The sequence below is a fragment of the Ranitomeya variabilis genome, chromosome 5 (assembly GCF_051348905.1).
Source record: "Ranitomeya variabilis isolate aRanVar5 chromosome 5, aRanVar5.hap1, whole genome shotgun sequence".
In the NCBI taxonomy this organism is placed as follows: Eukaryota; Metazoa; Chordata; class Amphibia; order Anura; family Dendrobatidae; genus Ranitomeya; species Ranitomeya variabilis.
In genome coordinates, this window is record NC_135236.1 from 245571568 (window position 1) to 245595700 (window position 24133).

The 24133-nt window shown below is 46.0% G+C and overlaps 35 non-coding genes across 35 annotated transcripts; all 35 read right to left on the reverse strand.

Moving 5' to 3' along the window:
- Positions 1–759: 759 nt before the first annotated feature.
- TRNAI-AAU (transfer RNA isoleucine (anticodon AAU)) lies at positions 760–833 on the reverse strand. The gene has a single exon. It is a non-coding gene; the product is annotated as a tRNA-Ile (tRNA).
- Positions 834–1044: 211 nt separating this feature from the next.
- On the reverse strand, positions 1045–1116 carry TRNAD-GUC (transfer RNA aspartic acid (anticodon GUC)). Its single transcript has one exon. It is a non-coding gene; the product is annotated as a tRNA-Asp (tRNA).
- Positions 1117–1827: 711 nt separating this feature from the next.
- On the reverse strand, positions 1828–1901 carry TRNAI-AAU (transfer RNA isoleucine (anticodon AAU)). Its single transcript has one exon. It is a non-coding gene; the product is annotated as a tRNA-Ile (tRNA).
- Positions 1902–2111: 210 nt separating this feature from the next.
- TRNAD-GUC (transfer RNA aspartic acid (anticodon GUC)) lies at positions 2112–2183 on the reverse strand. Its single transcript has one exon. It is a non-coding gene; the product is annotated as a tRNA-Asp (tRNA).
- Positions 2184–2894: 711 nt separating this feature from the next.
- On the reverse strand, positions 2895–2968 carry TRNAI-AAU (transfer RNA isoleucine (anticodon AAU)). Its single transcript has one exon. It is a non-coding gene; the product is annotated as a tRNA-Ile (tRNA).
- A 210-nt stretch (positions 2969–3178) lies between these two features.
- TRNAD-GUC (transfer RNA aspartic acid (anticodon GUC)) lies at positions 3179–3250 on the reverse strand. Its single transcript has one exon. It is a non-coding gene; the product is annotated as a tRNA-Asp (tRNA).
- Positions 3251–3961: 711 nt separating this feature from the next.
- Positions 3962–4035, reverse strand: TRNAI-AAU (transfer RNA isoleucine (anticodon AAU)). The gene has a single exon. It is a non-coding gene; the product is annotated as a tRNA-Ile (tRNA).
- Positions 4036–5027: 992 nt separating this feature from the next.
- TRNAI-AAU (transfer RNA isoleucine (anticodon AAU)) lies at positions 5028–5101 on the reverse strand. The gene has a single exon. It is a non-coding gene; the product is annotated as a tRNA-Ile (tRNA).
- Positions 5102–5312: 211 nt separating this feature from the next.
- On the reverse strand, positions 5313–5384 carry TRNAD-GUC (transfer RNA aspartic acid (anticodon GUC)). The gene has a single exon. It is a non-coding gene; the product is annotated as a tRNA-Asp (tRNA).
- A 711-nt stretch (positions 5385–6095) lies between these two features.
- TRNAI-AAU (transfer RNA isoleucine (anticodon AAU)) lies at positions 6096–6169 on the reverse strand. The gene has a single exon. It is a non-coding gene; the product is annotated as a tRNA-Ile (tRNA).
- A 992-nt stretch (positions 6170–7161) lies between these two features.
- TRNAI-AAU (transfer RNA isoleucine (anticodon AAU)) lies at positions 7162–7235 on the reverse strand. The gene has a single exon. It is a non-coding gene; the product is annotated as a tRNA-Ile (tRNA).
- A 210-nt stretch (positions 7236–7445) lies between these two features.
- TRNAD-GUC (transfer RNA aspartic acid (anticodon GUC)) lies at positions 7446–7517 on the reverse strand. Its single transcript has one exon. It is a non-coding gene; the product is annotated as a tRNA-Asp (tRNA).
- A 711-nt stretch (positions 7518–8228) lies between these two features.
- TRNAI-AAU (transfer RNA isoleucine (anticodon AAU)) lies at positions 8229–8302 on the reverse strand. Its single transcript has one exon. It is a non-coding gene; the product is annotated as a tRNA-Ile (tRNA).
- Positions 8303–8511: 209 nt separating this feature from the next.
- Positions 8512–8583, reverse strand: TRNAD-GUC (transfer RNA aspartic acid (anticodon GUC)). Its single transcript has one exon. It is a non-coding gene; the product is annotated as a tRNA-Asp (tRNA).
- Positions 8584–9294: 711 nt separating this feature from the next.
- Positions 9295–9368, reverse strand: TRNAI-AAU (transfer RNA isoleucine (anticodon AAU)). Its single transcript has one exon. It is a non-coding gene; the product is annotated as a tRNA-Ile (tRNA).
- Positions 9369–10645: 1277 nt separating this feature from the next.
- TRNAD-GUC (transfer RNA aspartic acid (anticodon GUC)) lies at positions 10646–10717 on the reverse strand. The gene has a single exon. It is a non-coding gene; the product is annotated as a tRNA-Asp (tRNA).
- Positions 10718–11428: 711 nt separating this feature from the next.
- On the reverse strand, positions 11429–11502 carry TRNAI-AAU (transfer RNA isoleucine (anticodon AAU)). The gene has a single exon. It is a non-coding gene; the product is annotated as a tRNA-Ile (tRNA).
- A 210-nt stretch (positions 11503–11712) lies between these two features.
- Positions 11713–11784, reverse strand: TRNAD-GUC (transfer RNA aspartic acid (anticodon GUC)). Its single transcript has one exon. It is a non-coding gene; the product is annotated as a tRNA-Asp (tRNA).
- A 711-nt stretch (positions 11785–12495) lies between these two features.
- Positions 12496–12569, reverse strand: TRNAI-AAU (transfer RNA isoleucine (anticodon AAU)). The gene has a single exon. It is a non-coding gene; the product is annotated as a tRNA-Ile (tRNA).
- Positions 12570–13562: 993 nt separating this feature from the next.
- On the reverse strand, positions 13563–13636 carry TRNAI-AAU (transfer RNA isoleucine (anticodon AAU)). Its single transcript has one exon. It is a non-coding gene; the product is annotated as a tRNA-Ile (tRNA).
- Positions 13637–14628: 992 nt separating this feature from the next.
- TRNAI-AAU (transfer RNA isoleucine (anticodon AAU)) lies at positions 14629–14702 on the reverse strand. The gene has a single exon. It is a non-coding gene; the product is annotated as a tRNA-Ile (tRNA).
- Positions 14703–14912: 210 nt separating this feature from the next.
- On the reverse strand, positions 14913–14984 carry TRNAD-GUC (transfer RNA aspartic acid (anticodon GUC)). The gene has a single exon. It is a non-coding gene; the product is annotated as a tRNA-Asp (tRNA).
- Positions 14985–15695: 711 nt separating this feature from the next.
- On the reverse strand, positions 15696–15769 carry TRNAI-AAU (transfer RNA isoleucine (anticodon AAU)). Its single transcript has one exon. It is a non-coding gene; the product is annotated as a tRNA-Ile (tRNA).
- Positions 15770–15979: 210 nt separating this feature from the next.
- Positions 15980–16051, reverse strand: TRNAD-GUC (transfer RNA aspartic acid (anticodon GUC)). The gene has a single exon. It is a non-coding gene; the product is annotated as a tRNA-Asp (tRNA).
- Positions 16052–16762: 711 nt separating this feature from the next.
- TRNAI-AAU (transfer RNA isoleucine (anticodon AAU)) lies at positions 16763–16836 on the reverse strand. Its single transcript has one exon. It is a non-coding gene; the product is annotated as a tRNA-Ile (tRNA).
- Positions 16837–17046: 210 nt separating this feature from the next.
- TRNAD-GUC (transfer RNA aspartic acid (anticodon GUC)) lies at positions 17047–17118 on the reverse strand. The gene has a single exon. It is a non-coding gene; the product is annotated as a tRNA-Asp (tRNA).
- A 711-nt stretch (positions 17119–17829) lies between these two features.
- TRNAI-AAU (transfer RNA isoleucine (anticodon AAU)) lies at positions 17830–17903 on the reverse strand. The gene has a single exon. It is a non-coding gene; the product is annotated as a tRNA-Ile (tRNA).
- Positions 17904–18113: 210 nt separating this feature from the next.
- On the reverse strand, positions 18114–18185 carry TRNAD-GUC (transfer RNA aspartic acid (anticodon GUC)). Its single transcript has one exon. It is a non-coding gene; the product is annotated as a tRNA-Asp (tRNA).
- A 711-nt stretch (positions 18186–18896) lies between these two features.
- TRNAI-AAU (transfer RNA isoleucine (anticodon AAU)) lies at positions 18897–18970 on the reverse strand. The gene has a single exon. It is a non-coding gene; the product is annotated as a tRNA-Ile (tRNA).
- Positions 18971–19179: 209 nt separating this feature from the next.
- Positions 19180–19251, reverse strand: TRNAD-GUC (transfer RNA aspartic acid (anticodon GUC)). Its single transcript has one exon. It is a non-coding gene; the product is annotated as a tRNA-Asp (tRNA).
- A 1778-nt stretch (positions 19252–21029) lies between these two features.
- On the reverse strand, positions 21030–21103 carry TRNAI-AAU (transfer RNA isoleucine (anticodon AAU)). The gene has a single exon. It is a non-coding gene; the product is annotated as a tRNA-Ile (tRNA).
- Positions 21104–21313: 210 nt separating this feature from the next.
- TRNAD-GUC (transfer RNA aspartic acid (anticodon GUC)) lies at positions 21314–21385 on the reverse strand. Its single transcript has one exon. It is a non-coding gene; the product is annotated as a tRNA-Asp (tRNA).
- A 711-nt stretch (positions 21386–22096) lies between these two features.
- TRNAI-AAU (transfer RNA isoleucine (anticodon AAU)) lies at positions 22097–22170 on the reverse strand. Its single transcript has one exon. It is a non-coding gene; the product is annotated as a tRNA-Ile (tRNA).
- Positions 22171–23155: 985 nt separating this feature from the next.
- TRNAI-AAU (transfer RNA isoleucine (anticodon AAU)) lies at positions 23156–23229 on the reverse strand. Its single transcript has one exon. It is a non-coding gene; the product is annotated as a tRNA-Ile (tRNA).
- A 772-nt stretch (positions 23230–24001) lies between these two features.
- On the reverse strand, positions 24002–24075 carry TRNAI-AAU (transfer RNA isoleucine (anticodon AAU)). Its single transcript has one exon. It is a non-coding gene; the product is annotated as a tRNA-Ile (tRNA).
- Positions 24076–24133: the final 58 nt, after the last annotated feature.

The window sequence follows — 24133 nt, forward strand, 5'->3', positions numbered from 1 at the left end:
GGTCTCCCGCGTGACAGGCGGGGATACTTACCACTATACTAACGAGGATTGGCTGTGTCGTCACCTCTGACATCACAGTCCGATAAAGTGCACACGTGGTATGTGACTGATCAGATGAACCACTGTTAGCCAGGCTCCTTTTTCGTTTGGGCACTTTCAGACAAGGGAGGTGAGACTGTGAAGAAAACTGCCATTTTTGGGAGAGAAAGAGCAGCCGCCCTAATGATGGCAAAGCTGTCTATAGTGTCTGGGAGCTTTTGTCAAACTCTTGCTCAGCTGACCTATAATGGCCTCATTCAGACAGCTGTATTTTCAGCACAGCATACTGACCCTAGCATGACCTAATATCAAGTCTAATAAGTTAAAGATTGCAGCAGCTACATTGATACATCACCAGAACCGCCGTCAGTGCATGGTTACGGAAACAGAACTTCCATCAGCATATGACTACATCAGCATACGAGTTCAACACAAGACCCATCATCAGTACATGAATACAGCACCAGAGCCACCATCAGCACATAAACACAGCACCAAGTTTAACACAGAGATCAATTGCAATGACTATACTATATGCTTGCTACAGGCTTTAAATAACACCACACCATAGGAACAGCTACTTCTCCAAATCAGTTAGGCATGCAATTCTACACAGAAAACACTATGAACAAAATGCAGAGTAAAAAGAAACAAGCTTCAGCATCTGCATCGACCCACCTGGGATGAAACGAGTGCACGGGACCTCTAAAAAGCTGTACTTGGCCCGTACGGGGATCGAACCCGCGACCTTGGCGTTATTAGCACCACGCTCTAACCAACTGAGCTAACCGGCCATGGGCGTGGCGTTTATCCCCTACGGAAAGAACCGGTAATAGGTATGAGCGCAATCATTCCGTTTTGGGGGGGGGATGGATTTATCACACATGTAGTGACTTTTGGTGGCAGTAAAGTGACAATCAAACAATAAAATATCAAAAGCTCCTGAATATGAATTTTTTGCCATCTCGATCAGCTTCTCGTAGCAAATTCAAGAATATAAGAGGCCTCCCCGTCGGGGAATCGAACCCCGGTCTCCCGCGTGACAGGCGGGGATACTTACCACTATACTAACGAGGATTGGCTGTGTCGTCACCTCTGACATCACAGTCCGATAAAGTGCACACGTGGTATGTGACTGATCAGATGAACCACTGTTGGCCAGGCTCCTTTTTCGTTTGGGCACTTTCAGACAAGGGAGGTGAGACTGTGAAGAAAACTGCCATTTTTGGGAGAGAAAGAGCAGCCGCCCTAATGATGGCAAAGCTGTCTATAGTGTCTGGGAGCTTTTGTCAAACTCTTGCTCAGCTGACCTATAATGGCCTCATTCAGACAGCTGTATTTTCAGCACAGCATACTGACCCTAGCATGACCTAATATCAAGTCTAATAAGTTAAAGATTGCAGCAGCTACATTGATACATCACCAGAACCGCCGTCAGTGCATGGTTACGGAAACAGAACTTCCATCAGCATATGACTACATCAGCATACGAGTTCAACACAAGACCCATCATCAGTACATGAATACAGCACCAGAGCCACCATCAGCACATAAACACAGCACCAAGTTTAACACAGAGATCAATTGCAATGACTATACTATATGCTTGCTACAGGCTTTAAATAACACCACACCATAGGAACAGCTACTTCTCCAAATCAGTTAGGCATGCAATTCTACACAGAAAACACTATGAACAAAATGCGGAGTAAAAAGAAACAAGCTTCAGCATCTGCATCGACCCACCTGGGATGAAACGAGTGCACGGGACCTCTAAAAAGCTGTACTTGGCCCGTACGGGGATCGAACCCGCGACCTTGGCGTTATTAGCACCACGCTCTAACCAACTGAGCTAACCGGCCATGGGCGTGGCGTTTATCCCCTACGGAAAGAACTGGTAATAGGTATGAGCGCAATCATTCCGTTTTGGGGGGGGATGGATTTATCACACATGTAGTGACTTTTGGTGGCAGTAAAGTGACAATCAAACAATAAAATATCAAAAGCTCCTGAATATGAATTTTTTGCCATCTCGATCAGCTTCTCGTAGCAAATTCAAGAATATAAGAGGCCTCCCCGTCGGGGAATCGAACCCCGGTCTCCCGCGTGACAGGCGGGGATACTTACCACTATACTAACGAGGATTGGCTGTGTCGTCACCTCTGACATCACAGTCCGATAAAGTGCACACGTGGTATGTGACTGATCAGATGAACCACTGTTGGCCAGGCTCCTTTTTCGTTTGGGCACTTTCAGACAAGGGAGGCGAGACTGTGAAGAAAACTGCCATTTTTGGGAGAGAAAGAGCAGCCGCCCTAATGATGGCAAAGCTGTCTATAGTGTCTGGGAGCTTTTGTCAAACTCTTGCTCAGCTGACCTATAATGGCCTCATTCAGACAGCTGTATTTTCAGCACAGCATACTGACCCTAGCATGACCTAATATCAAGTCTAATAAGTTAAAGATTGCAGCAGCTACATTGATACATCACCAGAACCGCCGTCAGTGCATGGTTACGGAAACAGAACTTCCATCAGCATATGACTACATCAGCATACGAGTTCAACACAAGACCCATCATCAGTACATGAATACAGCACCAGAGCCACCATCAGCACATAAACACAGCACCAAGTTTAACACAGAGATCAATTGCAATGACTATACTATATGCTTGCTACAGGCTTTAAATAACACCACACCATAGGAACAGTTACTTCTCCAAATCAGTTAGGCATGCAATTCTACACAGAAAACACTATGAACAAAATGCGGAGTAAAAAGAAACAAGCTTCAGCATCTGCATCGACCCACCTGGGATGAAACGAGTGCACGGGACCTCTAAAAAGCTGTACTTGGCCCGTACGGGGATCGAACCCGCGACCTTGGCGTTATTAGCACCACGCTCTAACCAACTGAGCTAACCGGCCATGGGCGTGGCGTTTATCCCCTACGGAAAGAACTGGTAATAGGTATGAGCGCAATCATTCCGTTTTGGGGGGGGATGGATTTATCACACATGTAGTGACTTTTGGTGGCAGTAAAGTGACAATCAAACAATAAAATATCAAAAGCTCCTGAATATGAATTTTTTGCCATCTCGATCAGCTTCTCGTAGCAAATTCAAGAATATAAGAGGCCTCCCCGTCGGGGAATCGAACCCCGGTCTCCCGCGTGACAGGCGGGGATACTTACCACTATACTAACGAGGATTGGCTGTGTCGTCACCTCTGACATCACAGTCCGATAAAGTGCACACGTGGTATGTGACTGATCAGATGAACCACTGTTGGCCAGGCTCCTTTTTCGTTTGGGCACTTTCAGACAAGGGAGGTGAGACTGTGAAGAAAACTGCCATTTTTGGGAGAGAAAGAGCAGCCGCCCTAATGATGGCAAAGCTGTCTATAGTGTCTGGGAGCTTTTGTCAAACTCTTGCTCAGCTGACCTATAATGGCCTCATTCAGACAGCTGTATTTTCAGCACAGCATACTGACCCTAGCATGACCTAATATCAAGTCTAATAAGTTAAAGATTGCAGCAGCTACATTGATACATCACCAGAACCGCCGTCAGTGCATGGTTACGGAAACAGAACTTCCATCAGCATATGACTACATCAGCATACGAGTTCAACACAAGACCCATCATCAGTACATGAATACAGCACCAGAGCCACCATCAGCACATAAACACAGCACCAAGTTTAACACAGAGATCAATTGCAATGACTATACTATATGCTTGCTACAGGCTTTAAATAACACCACACCATAGGAACAGCTACTTCTCCAAATCAGTTAGGCATGCAATTCTACACAGAAAACACTATGAACAAAATGCGGAGTAAAAAGAAACAAGCTCCAGCATCTGCATCGACCCACCTGGGATGAAACGAGTGCACGGGACCTCTAAAAAGCTGTACTTGGCCCGTACGGGGATCGAACCCGCGACCTTGGCGTTATTAGCACCACGCTCTAACCAACTGAGCTAACCGGCCATGGGTGTGGCGTTTATCCCCTACGGAAAGAACCGGTAATAGGTATGAGCGCAATCATTCCGTTTTGGGGGGGATGGATTTATCACACATGTAGTGACTTTTGGTGGCAGTAAAGTGACAATCAAACAATAAAATATCAAAAGCTCCTGAATATGAATTTTTTGCCATCTCGATCAGCTTCTCGTAGCAAATTCAAGAATATAAGAGGCCTCCCCGTAGGGGAATCGAACCCCGGTCTCCCGCGTGACAGGCGGGGATACTTACCACTATACTAACGAGGATTGGCTGTGTCGTCACCTCTGACATCACAGTCCGATAAAGTGCACACGTGGTATGTGACTGATCAGATGAACCACTGTTGGCCAGGCTCCTTTTTCGTTTGGGCACTTTCAGACAAGGGAGGTGAGACTGTGAAGAAAACTGCCATTTTTGGGAGAGAAAGAGCAGCCGCCCTAATGATGGCAAAGCTGTCTATAGTGTCTGGGAGCTTTTGTCAAACTCTTGCTCAGCTGACCTATAATGGCCTCATTCAGACAGCTGTATTTTCAGCACAGCATACTGACCCTAGCATGACCTAATATCAAGTCTAATAAGTTAAAGATTGCAGCAGCTACATTGATACATCACCAGAACCGCCGTCAGTGCATGGTTACGGAAACAGAACTTCCATCAGCATATGACTACATCAGCATACGAGTTCAACACAAGACCCATCATCAGTACATGAATACAGCACCAGAGCCACCATCAGCACATAAACACAGCACCAAGTTTAACACAGAGATCAATTGCAATGACTATACTATATGCTTGCTACAGGCTTTAAATAACACCACACCATAGGAACAGCTACTTCTCCAAATCAGTTAGGCATGCAATTCTACACAGAAAACACTATGAACAAAATGCAGAGTAAAAAGAAACAAGCTTCAGCATCTGCATCGACCCACCTGGGATGAAACGAGTGCACGGGACCTCTAAAAAGCTGTACTTGGCCCGTACGGGGATCGAACCCGCGACCTTGGCGTTATTAGCACCACGCTCTAACCAACTGAGCTAACCGGCCATGGGCGTGGCGTTTATCCCCTACGGAAAGAACCGGTAATAGGTATGAGCGCAATCATTCCGTTTTGGGGGGGGGATGGATTTATCACACATGTAGTGACTTTTGGTGGCAGTAAAGTGACAATCAAACAATAAAATATCAAAAGCTCCTGAATATGAATTTTTTGCCATCTCGATCAGCTTCTCGTAGCAAATTCAAGAATATAAGAGGCCTCCCCGTCGGGGAATCGAACCCCGGTCTCCCGCGTGACAGGCGGGGATACTTACCACTATACTAACGAGGATTGGCTGTGTCGTCACCTCTGACATCACAGTCCGATAAAGTGCACACGTGGTATGTGACTGATCAGATGAACCACTGTTGGCCAGGCTCCTTTTTCGTTTGGGCACTTTCAGACAAGGGAGGTGAGACTGTGAAGAAAACTGCCATTTTTGGGAGAGAAAGAGCAGCCGCCCTAATGATGGCAAAGCTGTCTATAGTGTCTGGGAGCTTTTGTCAAACTCTTGCTCAGCTGACCTATAATGGCCTCATTCAGACAGCTGTATTTTCAGCACAGCATACTGACCCTAGCATGACCTAATATCAAGTCTAATAAGTTAAAGATTGCAGCAGCTACATTGATACATCACCAGAACCGCCGTCAGTGCATGGTTACGGAAACAGAACTTCCATCAGCATATGACTACATCAGCATACGAGTTCAACACAAGACCCATCATCAGTACATGAATACAGCACCAGAGCCACCATCAGCACATAAACACAGCACCAAGTTTAACACAGAGATCAATTGCAATGACTATACTATATGCTTGCTACAGGCTTTAAATAACACCACACCATAGGAACAGCTACTTCTCCAAATCAGTTAGGCATGCAATTCTACACAGAAAACACTATGAACAAAATGCGGAGTAAAAAGAAACAAGCTTCAGCATCTGCATCGACCCACCTGGGATGAAACGAGTGCACGGGACCTCTAAAAAGCTGTACTTGGCCCGTACGGGGATCGAACCCGCGACCTTGGCGTTATTAGCACCACGCTCTAACCAACTGAGCTAACCGGCCATGGGCGTGGCGTTTATCCCCTACGGAAAGAACTGGTAATAGGTATGAGCGCAATCATTCCGTTTTGGGGGGGATGGATTTATCACACATGTAGTGACTTTTGGTGGCAGTAAAGTGACAATCAAACAATAAAATATCAAAAGCTCCTGAATATGAATTTTTTGCCATCTCGATCAGCTTCTCGTAGCAAATTCAAGAATATAAGAGGCCTCCCCATCGGGGAATCGAACCCCGGTCTCCCGCGTGACAGGCAGGGATACTTACCACTATACTAACGAGGATTGGCTGTGTCGTCACCTCTGACATCACAGTCCGATAAAGTGCACACGTGGTATGTGACTGATCAGATGAACCACTGTTGGCCAGGCTCCTTTTTCGTTTGGGCACTTTCAGACAAGGGAGGTGAGACTGTGAAGAAAACTGCCATTTTTGGGAGAGAAAGAGCAGCCGCCCTAATGATGGCAAAGCTGTCTATAGTGTCTGGGAGCTTTTGTCAAACTCTTGCTCAGCTGACCTATAATGGCCTCATTCAGACAGCTGTATTTTCAGCACAGCATACTGACCCTAGCATGACCTAATATCAAGTCTAATAAGTTAAAGATTGCAGCAGCTACATTGATACATCACCAGAACCGCCGTCAGTGCATGGTTACGGAAACAGAACTTCCATCAGCATATGACTACATCAGCATACGAGTTCAACACAAGACCCATCATCAGTACATGAATACAGCACCAGAGCCACCATCAGCACATAAACACAGCACCAAGTTTAACACAGAGATCAATTGCAATGACTATACTATATGCTTGCTACAGGCTTTAAATAACACCACACCATAGGAACAGCTACTTCTCCAAATCAGTTAGGCATGCAATTCTACACAGAAAACACTATGAACAAAATGCGGAGTAAAAAGAAACAAGCTTCAGCATCTGCATCGACCCACCTGGGATGAAACGAGTGCACGGGACCTCTAAAAAGCTGTACTTGGCCCGTACGGGGATCGAACCCGCGACCTTGGCGTTATTAGCACCACGCTCTAACCAACTGAGCTAACCGGCCATGGGCATGGCGTTTATCCCCTACGGAAAGAACTGGTAATAGGTATGAGTGCAATCATTCCGTTTTGGGGTGGGATGGATTTATCACACATGTAGTGACTTTTGGTGGCAGTAAAGTGACAATCAAACAATAAAATATCAAAAGCTCCTGAATATGAATTTTTTGCCATCTCGATCAGCTTCTCGTAGCAAATTCAAGAATATAAGAGGCCTCCCCGTCGGGGAATCGAACCCCGGTCTCCCGCGTGACAGGCGGGGATACTTACCACTATACTAACGAGGATTGGCTGTGTCGTCACCTCTGACATCACAGTCCGATAAAGTGCACACGTGGTATGTGACTGATCAGATGAACCACTGTTGGCCAGGCTCCTTTTTCGTTTGGGCACTTTCAGACAAGGGAGGTGAGACTGTGAAGAAAACTGCCATTTTTGGGAGAGAAAGAGCAGCCGCCCTAATGATGGCAAAGCTGTCTATAGTGTCTGGGAGCTTTTGTCAAACTCTTGCTCAGCTGACCTATAATGGCCTCATTCAGACAGCTGTATTTTCAGCACAGCATACTGACCCTAGCATGACCTAATATCAAGTCTAATAAGTTAAAGATTGCAGCAGCTACATTGATACATCACCAGAACCGCCGTCAGTGCATGGTTACGGAAACAGAACTTCCATCAGCATATGACTACATCAGCATACGAGTTCAACACAAGACCCATCATCAGTACATGAATACAGCACCAGAGCCACCATCAGCACATAAACACAGCACCAAGTTTAACACAGAGATCAATTGCAATGACTATACTATATGCTTGCTACAGGCTTTAAATAACACCACACCATAGGAACAGCTACTTCTCCAAATCAGTTAGGCATGCAATTCTACACAGAAAACACTATGAACAAAATGCGGAGTAAAAAGAAACAAGCTTCAGCATCTGCATCGACCCACCTGGGATGAAACGAGTGCACGGGACCTCTAAAAAGCTGTACTTGGCCCGTACGGGGATCGAACCCGCGACCTTGGCGTTATTAGCACCACGCTCTAACCAACTGAGCTAACCGGCCATGGGCGTGGCGTTTATCCCCTACGGAAAGAACTGGTAATAGGTATGAGCGCAATCATTCCGTTTTGGGGGGGATGGATTTATCACACATGTAGTGACTTTTGGTGGCAGTAAAGTGACAATCAAACAATAAAATATCAAAAGCTCCTGAATATGAATTTTTTGCCATCTCGATCAGCTTCTCGTAGCAAATTCAAGAATATAAGAGGCCTCCCCGTCGGGGAATCGAACCCCGGTCTCCCGCGTGACAGGCGGGGATACTTACCACTATACTAACGAGGATTGGCTGTGTCGTCACCTCTGACATCACAGTCCGATAAAGTGCACACGTGGTATGTGACTGATCAGATGAACCACTGTTGGCCAGGCTCCTTTTTCATTTGGGCACTTTCAGACAAGGGAGGTGAGACTGTGAAGAAAACTGCCATTTTTGGGAGAGAAAGAGCAGCCGCCCTAATGATGGCAAAGCTGTCTATAGTGTCTGGGAGCTTTTGTCAAACTCTTGCTCAGCTGACCTATAATGGCCTCATTCAGACAGCTGTATTTTCAGCACAGCATACTGACCCTAGCATGACCTAATATCAAGTCTAATAAGTTAAAGATTGCAGCAGCTACATTGATACATCACCAGAACCGCCGTCAGTGCATGGTTACGGAAACAGAACTTCCATCAGCATATGACTACATCAGCATACGAGTTCAACACAAGACCCATCATCAGTACATGAATACAGCACCAGAGCCACCATCAGCACATAAACACAGCACCAAGTTTAACACAGAGATCAATTGCAATGACTATACTATATGCTTGCTACAGGCTTTAAATAACACCACACCATAGGAACAGCTACTTCTCCAAATCAGTTAGGCATGCAATTCTACACAGAAAACACTATGAACAAAATGCGGAGTAAAAAGAAACAAGCTCCAGCATCTGCATCGACCCACCTGGGATGAAACGAGTGCACGGGACCTCTAAAAAGCTGTACTTGGCCCGTACGGGGATCGAACCCGCGACCTTGGCGTTATTAGCACCACGCTCTAACCAACTGAGCTAACCGGCCATGGGTGTGGCGTTTATCCCCTACGGAAAGAACCGGTAATAGGTATGAGCGCAATCATTCCGTTTTGGGGGGGATGGATTTATCACACATGTAGTGACTTTTGGTGGCAGTAAAGTGACAATCAAACAATAAAATATCAAAAGCTCCTGAATATGAATTTTTTGCCATCTCGATCAGCTTCTCGTAGCAAATTCAAGAATATAAGAGGCCTCCCCGTAGGGGAATCGAACCCCGGTCTCCCGCGTGACAGGCGGGGATACTTACCACTATACTAACGAGGATTGGCTGTGTCGTCACCTCTGACATCACAGTCCGATAAAGTGCACACATGGTATGTGACTGATCAGATGAACCACTGTTGGCCAGGCTCCTTTTTCGTTTGGGCACTTTCAGACAAGGGAGGTGAGACTGTGAAGAAAACTGCCATTTTTGGGAGAGAAAGAGCAGCCGCCCTAATGATGGCAAAGCTGTCTATAGTGTCTGGGAGCTTTTGTCAAACTCTTGCTCAGCTGACCTATAATGGCCTCATTCAGACAGCTGTATTTTCAGCACAGCATACTGACCCTAGCATGACCTAATATCAAGTCTAATAAGTTAAAGATTGCAGCAGCTACATTGATACATCACCAGAACCGCCGTCAGTGCATGGTTACGGAAACAGAACTTCCATCAGCATATGACTACATCAGCATACGAGTTCAACACAAGACCCATCATCAGTACATGAATACAGCACCAGAGCCACCATCAGCACATAAACACAGCACCAAGTTTAACACAGAGATCAATTGCAATGACTATACTATATGCTTGCTACAGGCTTTAAATAACACCACACCATAGGAACAGCTACTTCTCCAAATCAGTTAGGCATGCAATTCTACACAGAAAACACTATGAACAAAATGCAGAGTAAAAAGAAACAAGCTTCAGCATCTGCATCGACCCACCTGGGATGAAACGAGTGCACGGGACCTCTAAAAAGCTGTACTTGGCCCGTACGGGGATCGAACACGCGACCTTGGCGTTATTAGCACCACGCTCTAACCAACTGAGCTAACCGGCCATGGGCGTGGCGTTTATCCCCTACGGAAAGAACCGGTAATAGGTATGAGCGCAATCATTCCGTTTTGGGGGGGGGATGGATTTATCACACATGTAGTGACTTTTGGTGGCAGTAAAGTGACAATCAAACAATAAAATATCAAAAGCTCCTGAATATGAATTTTTTGCCATCTCGATCAGCTTCTCGTAGCAAATTCAAGAATATAAGAGGCCTCCCCGTCGGGGAATCGAACCCCGGTCTCCCGCGTGACAGGCGGGGATACTTACCACTATACTAACGAGGATTGGCTGTGTCGTCACCTCTGACATCACAGTCCGATAAAGTGCACACGTGGTATGTGACTGATCAGATGAACCACTGTTGGCCAGGCTCCTTTTTCGTTTGGGCACTTTCAGACAAGGGAGGTGAGACTGTGAAGAAAACTGCCATTTTTGGGAGAGAAAGAGCAGCCGCCCTAATGATGGCAAAGCTGTCTATAGTGTCTGGGAGCTTTTGTCAAACTCTTGCTCAGCTGACCTATAATGGCCTCATTCAGACAGCTGTATTTTCAGCACAGCATACTGACCCTAGCATGACCTAATATCAAGTCTAATAAGTTAAAGATTGCAGCAGCTACATTGATACATCACCAGAACCGCCGTCAGTGCATGGTTACGGAAACAGAACTTCCATCAGCATATGACTACATCAGCATACGAGTTCAACACAAGACCCATCATCAGTACATGAATACAGCACCAGAGCCACCATCAGCACATAAACACAGCACCAAGTTTAACACAGAGATCAATTGCAATGACTATACTATATGCTTGCTACAGGCTTTAAATAACACCACACCATAGGAACAGCTACTTCTCCAAATCAGTTAGGCATGCAATTCTACACAGAAAACACTATGAACAAAATGCGGAGTAAAAAGAAACAAGCTTCAGCATCTGCATCGACCCACCTGGGATGAAACGAGTGCACGGGACCTCTAAAAAGCTGTACTTGGCCCGTACGGGGATCGAACCCGCGACCTTGGCGTTATTAGCACCACGCTCTAACCAACTGAGCTAACCGGCCATGGGCGTGGCGTTTATCCCCTACGGAAAGAACTGGTAATAGGTATGAGCGCAATCATTCCGTTTTGGGGGGGGATGGATTTATCACACATGTAGTGACTTTTGGTGGCAGTAAAGTGACAATCAAACAATAAAATATCAAAAGCTCCTGAATATGAATTTTTTGCCATCTCGATCAGCTTCTCGTAGCAAATTCAAGAATATAAGAGGCCTCCCCGTCGGGGAATCGAACCCCGGTCTCCCGCGTGACAGGCGGGGATACTTACCACTATACTAACGAGGATTGGCTGTGTCGTCACCTCTGACATCACAGTCCGATAAAGTGCACACGTGGTATGTGACTGATCAGATGAACCACTGTTGGCCAGGCTCCTTTTTCGTTTGGGCACTTTCAGACAAGGGAGGCGAGACTGTGAAGAAAACTGCCATTTTTGGGAGAGAAAGAGCAGCCGCCCTAATGATGGCAAAGCTGTCTATAGTGTCTGGGAGCTTTTGTCAAACTCTTGCTCAGCTGACCTATAATGGCCTCATTCAGACAGCTGTATTTTCAGCACAGCATACTGACCCTAGCATGACCTAATATCAAGTCTAATAAGTTAAAGATTGCAGCAGCTACATTGATACATCACCAGAACCGCCGTCAGTGCATGGTTACGGAAACAGAACTTCCATCAGCATATGACTACATCAGCATACGAGTTCAACACAAGACCCATCATCAGTACATGAATACAGCACCAGAGCCACCATCAGCACATAAACACAGCACCAAGTTTAACACAGAGATCAATTGCAATGACTATACTATATGCTTGCTACAGGCTTTAAATAACACCACACCATAGGAACAGCTACTTCTCCAAATCAGTTAGGCATGCAATTCTACACAGAAAACACTATGAACAAAATGCGGAGTAAAAAGAAACAAGCTTCAGCATCTGCATCGACCCACCTGGGATGAAACGAGTGCACGGGACCTCTAAAAAGCTGTACTTGGCCCGTACGGGGATCGAACCCGCGACCTTGGCGTTATTAGCACCACGCTCTAACCAACTGAGCTAACCGGCCATGGGCGTGGCGTTTATCCCCTACGGAAAGAACTGGTAATAGGTATGAGCGCAATCATTCCGTTTTGGGGGGGGATGGATTTATCACACATGTAGTGACTTTTGGTGGCAGTAAAGTGACAATCAAACAATAAAATATCAAAAGCTCCTGAATATGAATTTTTTGCCATCTCGATCAGCTTCTCGTAGCAAATTCAAGAATATAAGAGGCCTCCCCGTCGGGGAATCGAACCCCGGTCTCCCACGTGACAGGCGGGGATACTTACCACTATACTAACGAGGATTGGCTGTGTCGTCACCTCTGACATCACAGTCCGATAAAGTGCACACGTGGTATGTGACTGATCAGATGAACCACTGTTGGCCAGGCTCCTTTTTCGTTTGGGCACTTTCAGACAAGGGAGGTGAGACTGTGAAGAAAACTGCCATTTTTGGGAGAGAAAGAGCAGCCGCCCTAATGATGGCAAAGCTGTCTATAGTGTCTGGGAGCTTTTGTCAAACTCTTGCTCAGCTGACCTATAATGGCCTCATTCAGACAGCTGTATTTTCAGCACAGCATACTGACCCTAGCATGACCTAATATCAAGTCTAATAAGTTAAAGATTGCAGCAGCTACATTGATACATCACCAGAACCGCCGTCAGTGCATGGTTACGGAAACAGAACTTCCATCAGCATATGACTACATCAGCATACGAGTTCAACACAAGACCCATCATCAGTACATGAATACAGCACCAGAGCCACCATCAGCACATAAACACAGCACCAAGTTTAACACAGAGATCAATTGCAATGACTATACTATATGCTTGCTACAGGCTTTAAATAACACCACACCATAGGAACAGCTACTTCTCCAAATCAGTTAGGCATGCAATTCTACACAGAAAACACTATGAACAAAATGCGGAGTAAAAAGAAACAAGCTCCAGCATCTGCATCGACCCACCTGGGATGAAACGAGTGCACGGGACCTCTAAAAAGCTGTACTTGGCCCGTACGGGGATCGAACCCGCGACCTTGGCGTTATTAGCACCACGCTCTAACCAACTGAGCTAACCGGCCATGGGTGTGGCGTTTATCCCCTACGGAAAGAACCGGTAATAGGTATGAGCGCAATCATTCCGTTTTGGGGGGGATGGATTTATCACACATGTAGTGACTTTTGGTGGCAGTAAAGTGACAATCAAACAATAAAATATCAAAAGCTCCTGAATATGAATTTTTTGCCATCTCGATCAGCTTCTCGTAGCAAATTCAAGAATATAAGAGGCCTCCCCGTAGGGGAATCGAACCCCGGTCTCCCGCGTGACAGGCGGGGATACTTACCACTATACTAACGAGGATTGGCTGTGTCGTCACCTCTGACATCACAGTCCGATAAAGTGCACACGTGGTATGTGACTGATCAGATGAACCACTGTTGGCCAGGCTCCTTTTTCGTTTGGGCACTTTCAGACAAGGGAGGTGAGACTGTGAAGAAAACTGCCATTTTTGGGAGAGAAAGAGCAGCCGCCCTAATGATGGCAAAGCTGTCTATAGTGTCTGGGAGCTTTTGTCAAACTCTTGCTCAGCTGACCTATAATGGCCTCATTCAGACAGCTGTATTTTCAGCACAGCATACTGACCCTAGCATGACCTAATATCAAGTCTAATAAGTTAAAGATTGCAGCAGCTACATTGATACATCACCAGAACCGCCGTCAGTGCATGGTTACGGAAACAGAACTTCCATCAGCATATGACTACATCAGCATACGAGTTCAACACAAGACCCATCATCAGTACATGAATACAGCACCAGAGCCACCATCAGCACATAAACACAGCACCAAGTTTAACACAGAGATCAATTGCAATGACTATACTATATGCTTGCTACAGGCTTTAAATAACACCACACCATAGGAACAGCTACTTCTCCAAATCAGTTAGGCATGCAATTCTACACAGAAAACACTATGAACAAAATGCAGAGTAAAAAGAAACAAGCTTCAGCATCTGCATCGACCCACCTGGGATGAAACGAGTGCACGGGACCTCTAAAAAGCTGTACTTGGCCCGTACGGGGATCGAACCCGCGACCTTGGCGTTATTAGCACCACGCTCTAACCAACTGAGCTAACCGGCCATGGGCGTGGCGTTTATCCCCTACGGAAAGAACCGGTAATAGGTATGAGCGCAATCATTCCGTTTTGGGGGGGGATGGATTTATCACACATGTAGTGACTTTTGGTGGCAGTAAAGTGACAATCAAACAATAAAATATCAAAAGCTCCTGAATATGAATTTTTTGCCATCTCGATCAGCTTCTCGTAGCAAATTCAAGAATATAAGAGGCCTCCCCGTCGGGGAATCGAACCCCGGTCTCCCGCGTGACAGGCGGGGATACTTACCACTATACTAACGAGGATTGGCTGTGTCGTCACCTCTGACATCACAGTCCGATAAAGTGCACACGTGGTATGTGACTGATCAGATGAACCACTGTTGGCCAGGCTCCTTTTTCGTTTGGGCACTTTCAGACAAGGGAGGTGAGACTGTGAAGAAAACTGCCATTTTTGGGAGAGAAAGAGCAGCCGCCCTAATGATGGCAAAGCTGTCTATAGTGTCTGGGAGCTTTTGTCAAACTCTTGCTCAGCTGACCTATAATGGCCTCATTCAGACAGCTGTATTTTCAGCACAGCATACTGACCCTAGCATGACCTAATATCAAGTCTAATAAGTTAAAGATTGCAGCAGCTACATTGATACATCACCAGAACCGCCGTCAGTGCATGGTTACGGAAACAGAACTTCCATCAGCATATGACTACATCAGCATACGAGTTCAACACAAGACCCATCATCAGTACATGAATACAGCACCAGAGCCACCATCAGCACATAAACACAGCACCAAGTTTAACACAGAGATCAATTGCAATGACTATACTATATGCTTGCTACAGGCTTTAAATAACACCACACCATAGGAACAGCTACTTCTCCAAATCAGTTAGGCATGCAATTCTACACAGAAAACACTATGAACAAAATGCGGAGTAAAAAGAAACAAGCTTCAGCATCTGCATCGACCCACCTGGGATGAAACGAGTGCACGGGACCTCTAAAAAGCTGTACTTGGCCCGTACGGGGATCGAACCCGCGACCTTGGCGTTATTAGCACCACGCTCTAACCAACTGAGCTAACCGGCCATGGGCGTGGCGTTTATCCCCTACGGAAAGAACTGGTAATAGGTATGAGCGCAATCATTCCGTTTTGGGGGGGGATGGATTTATCACACATGTAGTGACTTTTGGTGGCAGTAAAGTGACAATCAAACAATAAAATATCAAAAGCTCCTGAATATGAATTTTTTGCCATCTCGATCAGCTTCTCGTAGCAAATTCAAGAATATAAGAGGCCTCCCCGTCGGGGAATCGAACCCCGGTCTCCCGCGTGACAGGCGGGGATACTTACCACTATACTAACGAGGATTGGCTGTGTCGTCACCTCTGACATCACAGTCCGATAAAGTGCACACGTGGTATGTGACTGATCAGATGAACCACTGTTGGCCAGGCTCCTTTTTCGTTTGGGCACTTTCAGACAAGGGAGGCGAGACTGTGAAGAAAACTGCCATTTTTGGGAGAGAAAGAGCAGCCGCCCTAATGATGGCAAAGCTGTCTATAGTGTCTGGGAGCTTTTGTCAAACTCTTGCTCAGCTGACCTATAATGGCCTCATTCAGACAGCTGTATTTTCAGCACAGCATACTGACCCTAGCATGACCTAATATCAAGTCTAATAAGTTAAAGATTGCAGCAGCTACATTGATACATCACCAGAACCGCCGTCAGTGCATGGTTACGGAAACAGAACTTCCATCAGCATATGACTACATCAGCATACGAGTTCAACACAAGACCCATCATCAGTACATGAATACAGCACCAGAGCCACCATCAGCACATAAACACAGCACCAAGTTTAACACAGAGATCAATTGCAATGACTATACTATATGCTTGCTACAGGCTTTAAATAACACCACACCATAGGAACAGCTACTTCTCCAAATCAGTTAGGCATGCAATTCTACACAGAAAACACTATGAACAAAATGCGGAGTAAAAAGAAACAAGCTTCAGCATCTGCATCGACCCACCTGGGATGAAACGAGTGCACGGGACCTCTAAAAAGCTGTACTTGGCCCGTACGGGGATCGAACCCGCGACCTTGGCGTTATTAGCACCACGCTCTAACCAACTGAGCTAACCGGCCATGGGCGTGGCGTTTATCCCCTACGGAAAGAACCGGTAATAGGTATGAGCGCAATCATTCCGTTTTGGGGGGGGATGGATTTATCACACATGTAGTGACTTTTGGTGGCAGTAAAGTGACAATCAAACAATAAAATATCAAAAGCTCCTGAATATGAATTTTTTGCCATCTCGATCAGCTTCTCGTAGCAAATTCAAGAATATAAGAGGCCTCCCCGTCGGGGAATCGAACCCCGGTCTCCCGCGTGACAGGCGGGGATACTTACCACTATACTAACGAGGATTGGCTGTGTCGTCACCTCTGACATCACAGTCCGATAAAGTGCACACGTGGTATGTGACTGATCAGATGAACCACTGTTGGCCAGGCTCCTTTTTCGTTTGGGCACTTTCAGACAAGGGAGGTGAGACTGTGAAGAAAACTGCCATTTTTGGGAGAGAAAGAGCAGCCGCCCTAATGATGGCAAAGCTGTCTATAGTGTCTGGGAGCTTTTGTCAAACTCTTGCTCAGCTGACCTATAATGGCCTCATTCAGACAGCTGTATTTTCAGCACAGCATACTGACCCTAGCATGACCTAATATCAAGTCTAATAAGTTAAAGATTGCAGCAGCTACATTGATACATCACCAGAACCGCCGTCAGTGCATGGTTACGGAAACAGAACTTCCATCAGCATATGACTACATCAGCATACGAGTTCAACACAAGACCCATCATCAGTACATGAATACAGCACCAGAGCCACCATCAGCACATAAACACAGCACCAAGTTTAACACAGAGATCAATTGCAATGACTATACTATATGCTTGCTACAGGCTTTAAATAACACCACACCATAGGAACAGCTACTTCTCCAAATCAGTTAGGCATGCAATTCTACACAGAAAACACTATGAACAAAATGCGGAGTAAAAAGAAACAAGCTTCAGCATCTGCATCGACCCACCTGGGATGAAACGAGTGCACGGGACCTCTAAAAAGCTGTACTTGGCCCGTACGGGGATCGAACCCGCGACCTTGGCGTTATTAGCACCACGCTCTAACCAACTGAGCTAACCGGCCATGGGCGTGGCGTTTATCCCCTACGGAAAGAACTGGTAATAGGTATGAGCGCAATCATTCCGTTTTGGGGGGGGATGGATTTATCACACATGTAGTGACTTTTGGTGGCAGTAAAGTGACAATCAAACAATAAAATATCAAAAGCTCCTGAATATGAATTTTTTGCCATCTCGATCAGCTTCTTGTAGCAAATTCAAGAATATAAGAGGCCTCCCCGTCGGGGAATCGAACCCCGGTCTCCCGCGTGACAGGCGGGGATACTTACCACTATACTAACGAGGATTGGCTGTGTCGTCACCTCTGACATCACAGTCCGATAAAGTGCACACGTGGTATGTGACTGATCAGATGAACCACTGTTGGCCAGGCTCCTTTTTCGTTTGGGCACTTTCAGACAAGGGAGGTGAGACTGTGAAGAAAACTGCCATTTTTGGGAGAGAAAGAGCAGCCGCCCTAATGATGGCAAAGCTGTCTATAGTGTCTGGGAGCTTTTGTCAAACTCTTGCTCAGCTGACCTATAATGGCCTCATTCAGACAGCTGTATTTTCAGCACAGCATACTGACCCTAGCATGACCTAATATCAAGTCTAATAAGTTAAAGATTGCAGCAGCTACATTGATACATCACCAGAACCGCCGTCAGTGCATGGTTACGGAAACAGAACTTCCATCAGCATATGACTACATCAGCATACGAGTTCAACACAAGACCCATCATCAGTACATGAATACAGCACCAGAGCCACCATCAGCACATAAACACAGCACCAAGTTTAACACAGAGATCAATTGCAATGACTATACTATATGCTTGCTACAGGCTTTAAATAACACCACACCATAGGAACAGCTACTTCTCCAAATCAGTTAGGCATGCAATTCTACACAGAAAACACTATGAACAAAATGCGGAGTAAAAAGAAACAAGCTTCAGCATCTGCATCGACCCACCTGGGATGAAACGAGTGCACGGGACCTCTAAAAAGCTGTACTTGGCCCGTACGGGGATCGAACCCGCGACCTTGGCGTTATTAGCACCACGCTCTAACCAACTGAGCTAACCGGCCATGGGCGTGGCGTTTATCCCCTACGGAAAAAACTGGTAATAGGTATGAGCGCAATCATTCCGTTTTGGGGGGGATGGATTTATCACACATGTAGTGACTTTTGGTGGCAGTAAAGTGACAATCAAACAATAAAATATCAAAAGCTCCTGAATATGAATTTTTTGCCATCTCGATAAGCTTCTCGTAGCAAATTCAAGAATATAAGAGGCCTCCCCGTCGGGGAATCGAACCCCGGTCTCCCGCGTGACAGGCGGGGATACTTACCACTATACTAACGAGGATTGGCTGTGTCGTCACCTCTGACATCACAGTCCGATAAAGTGCACACGTGGTATGTGACTGATCAGATGAACCACTGTTGGCCAGGCTCCTTTTTCGTTTGGGCACTTTCAGACAAGGGAGGTGAGACTGTGAAGAAAACTGCCATTTTTGGGAGAGAAAGAGCAGCCGCCCTAATGATGGCAAAGCTGTCTATAGTGTCTGGGAGCTTTTGTCAAACTCTTGCTCAGCTGACCTATAATGGCCTCATTCAGACAGCTGTATTTTCAGCACAGCATACTGACCCTAGCATGACCTAATATCAAGTCTAATAAGTTAAAGATTGCAGCAGCTACATTGATACATCACCAGAACCGCCGTCAGTGCATGGTTACGGAAACAGAACTTCCATCAGCATATGACTACATCAGCATACGAGTTCAACACAAGACCCATCATCAGTACATGAATACAGCACCAGAGCCACCATCAGCACATAAACACAGCACCAAGTTTAACACAGAGATCAATTGCAATGACTATACTATATGCTTGCTACAGGCTTTAAATAACACCACACCATAGGAACAGCTACTTCTCCAAATCAGTTAGGCATGCAATTCTACACAGAAAACACTATGAACAAAATGCGGAGTAAAAAGAAACAAGCTTCAGCATCTGCATCGACCCACCTGGGATGAAACGAGTGCACGGGACCTCTAAAAAGCTGTACTTGGCCCATACGGGGATCGAACCCGCGACCTTGGCGTTATTAGCACCACGCTCTAACCAACTGAGCTAACCGGCCATGGGCGTGGCGTTTATCCCCTACGGAAAGAACTGGTAATAGGTATGAGCGCAATCATTCCGTTTTGGGGGGGGATGGATTTATCACACATGTAGTGACTTTTGGTGGCAGTAAAGTGACAATCAAACAATAAAATATCAAAAGCTCCTGAATATGAATTTTTTGCCATCTCGATCAGCTTCTCGTAGCAAATTCAAGAATATAAGAGGCCTCCCCGTCGGGGAATCGCACCCCGGTCTCCCGCGTGACAGGCGGGGATACTTACCACTATACTAACGAGGATTGGCTGTGTCGTCACCTCTGACATCACAGTCCGATAAAGTGCACACGTGGTATGTGACTGATCAGATGAACCACTGTTGGCCAGGCTCCTTTTTCGTTTGGGCACTTTCAGACAAGGGAGGTGAGACTGTGAAGAAAACTGCCATTTTTGGGAGAGAAAGAGCAGCCGCCCTAATGATGGCAAAGCTGTCTATAGTGTCTGGGAGCTTTTGTCAAACTCTTGCTCAGCTGACCTATAATGGCCTCATTCAGACAGCTGTATTTTCAGCACAGCATACTGACCCTAGCATGACCTAATATCAAGTCTAATAAGTTAAAGATTGCAGCAGCTACATTGATACATCACCAGAACCGCCGTCAGTGCATGGTTACGGAAACAGAACTTCCATCAGCATATGACTACATCAGCATACGAGTTCAACACAAGACCCATCATCAGTACATGAATACAGCACCAGAGCCACCATCAGCACATAAACACAGCACCAAGTTTAACACAGAGATCAATTGCAATGACTATACTATATGCTTGCTACAGGCTTTAAATAACACCACACCATAGGAACAGCTACTTCTCCAAATCAGTTAGGCATGCAATTCTACACAGAAAACACTATGAACAAAATGCGGAGTAAAAAGAAACAAGCTTCAGCATCTGCATCGACCCACCTGGGATGAAACGAGTGCACGGGACCTCTAAAAAGCTGTACTTGGCCCGTACGGGGATCGAACCCGCGACCTTGGCGTTATTAGCACCACGCTCTAACCAACTGAGCTAACCGGCCATGGGCGTGGCGTTCATCCCCTACGGAAAGAACTGGTAATAGGTATGAGCGCAATCATTCCGTTTTGGGGGGGGATGGATTTATCACACATGTAGTGACTTTTGGTGGCAGTAAAGTGACAATCAAACAATAAAATATCAAAAGCTCCTGAATATGAATTTTTTGCCATCTCGATCAGCTTCTCGTAGCAAATTCAAGAATATAAGAGGCCTCCCCGTCGGGGAATCGAACCCCGGTCTCCCGCGTGACAGGCGGGGATACTTACCACTATACTAACGAGGATTGGCTGTGTCGTCACCTCTGACATCACAGTCCGATAAAGTGCACACGTGGTATGTGACTGATCAGATGAACCACTGTTGGCCAGGCTCCTTTTTCGTTTGGGCACTTTCAGACAAGGGAGGTGAGACTGTGAAGAAAACTGCCATTTTTGGGAGAGAAAGAGCAGCCGCCCTAATGATGGCAAAGCTGTCTATAGTGTCTGGGAGCTTTTGTCAAACTCTTGCTCAGCTGACCTATAATGGCCTCATTCAGACAGCTGTATTTTCAGCACAGCATACTGACCCTAGCATGACCTAATATCAAGTCTAATAAGTTAAAGATTGCAGCAGCTACATTGATACATCACCAGAACCACCGTCAGTGCATGGTTACGGAAACAGAACTTCCATCAGCATATGACTACATCAGCATACGAGTTCAACACAAGACCCATCATCAGTACATGAATACAGCACCAGAGCCACCATCAGCACATAAACACAGCACCAAGTTTAACACAGAGATCAATTGCAATGACTATACTATATGCTTGCTACAGGCTTTAAATAACACCACACCATAGGAACAGCTACTTCTCCAAATCAGTTAGGCATGCAATTCTACACAGAAAACACTATGAACAAAATGCGGAGTAAAAAGAAACAAGCTTCAGCATCTGCATCGACCCACCTGGGATGAAACGAGTGCACGGGACCTCTAAAAAGCTGTACTTGGCCCGTACGGGGATCGAACCCGCGACCTTGGCGTTATTAGCACCACGCTCTAACCAACTGAGCTAACCGGCCATGGGCGTGGCGTTTATCCCCTACGGAAAGAACTGGTAATAGGTATGAGCGCAATCATTCCGTTTTGGGGGGGGATGGATTTATCACACATGTAGTGACTTTTGGTGGCAGTAAAGTGACAATCAAATATCAAAAGCTCCTGAATATGAATTTTTTGCCATCTGGATCAGCTTCTCGTAGCAAATTCAAGAATATAAGAGGCCTCCCCGTCGGGGAATCGAACCCTGGTCTCCCACGTGACAGGCGGGGATACTTACCACTATACTAACGAGGATTGGCTGTGTCGTCACCTCTGACATCACAGTCCGATAAAGTGCACACGTGGTATGTGACTGATCAGATGAACCACTGTTGGCCAGGCTCCTTTTTCGTTTGGGCACTTTCAGACAAGGGAGGTGAGACTGTGAAGAAAACTGCCATTTTTGGGAGAGAAAGAGCAGCCGCCCTAATGATGGCAAAGCTGTCTATAGTGTCTGGGAGCTTTTGTCAAACTCTTGCTCAGCTGACCTATAATGGCCTCATTCAGACAGCTGTATTTTCAGCACAGCATACTGACCCTAGCATGACCTAATATCAAGTCTAATAAGTTAAAGATTGCAGCAGCTACATTGATACATCACCAGAACCGCCGTCAGTGCATGGTTACGGAAACAGAACTTCCATCAGCATATGACTACATCAGCATACGAGTTCAACACAAGACCCATCATCAGTACATGAATACAGCACCAGAGCCACCATCAGCACATAAACACAGCACCAAGTTTAACACAGAGATCAATTGCAATGACTATACTATATGCTTGCTACAGGCTTTAAATAACACCACACCATAGGAACAGCTACTTCTCCAAATCAGTTAGGCATGCAATTCTACACAGAAAACACTATGAACAAAATGCGGAGTAAAAAGAAACAAGCTTCAGCATCTGCATCGACCCACCTGGGATGAAACGAGTGCACGGGACCTCTAAAAAGCTGTACTTGGCCCGTACGGGGATCGAACCCGCGACCTTGGCGTTATTAGCACCACGCTCTAACCAACTGAGCTAACCGGCCATGGTCGAACCCCGGTCTCCCGCGTGACAGGCGGGGATACTTACCAATATACTAACGAGGATTGGCTGTGTCGTCACCTCTGACATCACAGTCCGATAAAGTGCACACGTGGTATGTGACTGATCAGATGAACCACTGTTGGCCAGGCTCCTTTTTCATTTGGGCACTTTCAGACAAGGGAGGTGAGACTGTGAAGAAAACTGCCATTTTTGGGAGAGAAAGAGCAGCCGCCCTAATGATGGCAAAGCTGTCTATAGTGTCTGGGAGCTTTTGTCAAACTCTTGCTCAGCTGACCTATAATGGCCTCATTCAGACAGCTGTATTTTCAGCACAGCATACTGACCCTAGCATGACCTAATATCAAGTCTAATAAGTTAAAGATTGCAGCAGCTACATTGATACATCACCAGAACCGCCGTCAGTGCATGGTTACGGAAACAGAACTTCCATCAGCATATGACTACATCAGCATACGAGTTCAACACAAGACCCATCATCAGTACATGAATACAGCACCAGAGCCACCATCAGCACATAAACACAGCACCAAGTTTAACACAGAGATCAATTGCAATGACTATACTATATGCTTGCTACAGGCTTTAAATAACACCACACCATAGGAACAGCTACTTCTCCAAATCAGTTAGGCATGCAATTCTACACAGAAAACACTATGAACAAAATGCGGAGTAAAAAGAAACAAGCTTCAGCATCTGCATCGACCCACCTGGGATGAAACGAGTGCACGGGACCTCTAAAAAGCTGTACTTGGCCCGTACGGGGATCGAACCCGCGACCTTGGCGTTATTAGCACCACGCTCTAACCAACTGAGCTAACCGGCCATGGGCGTGGCGTTTATCCCCTACGGAAAGAACTGGTAATAGGTATGAGCGCAATCAT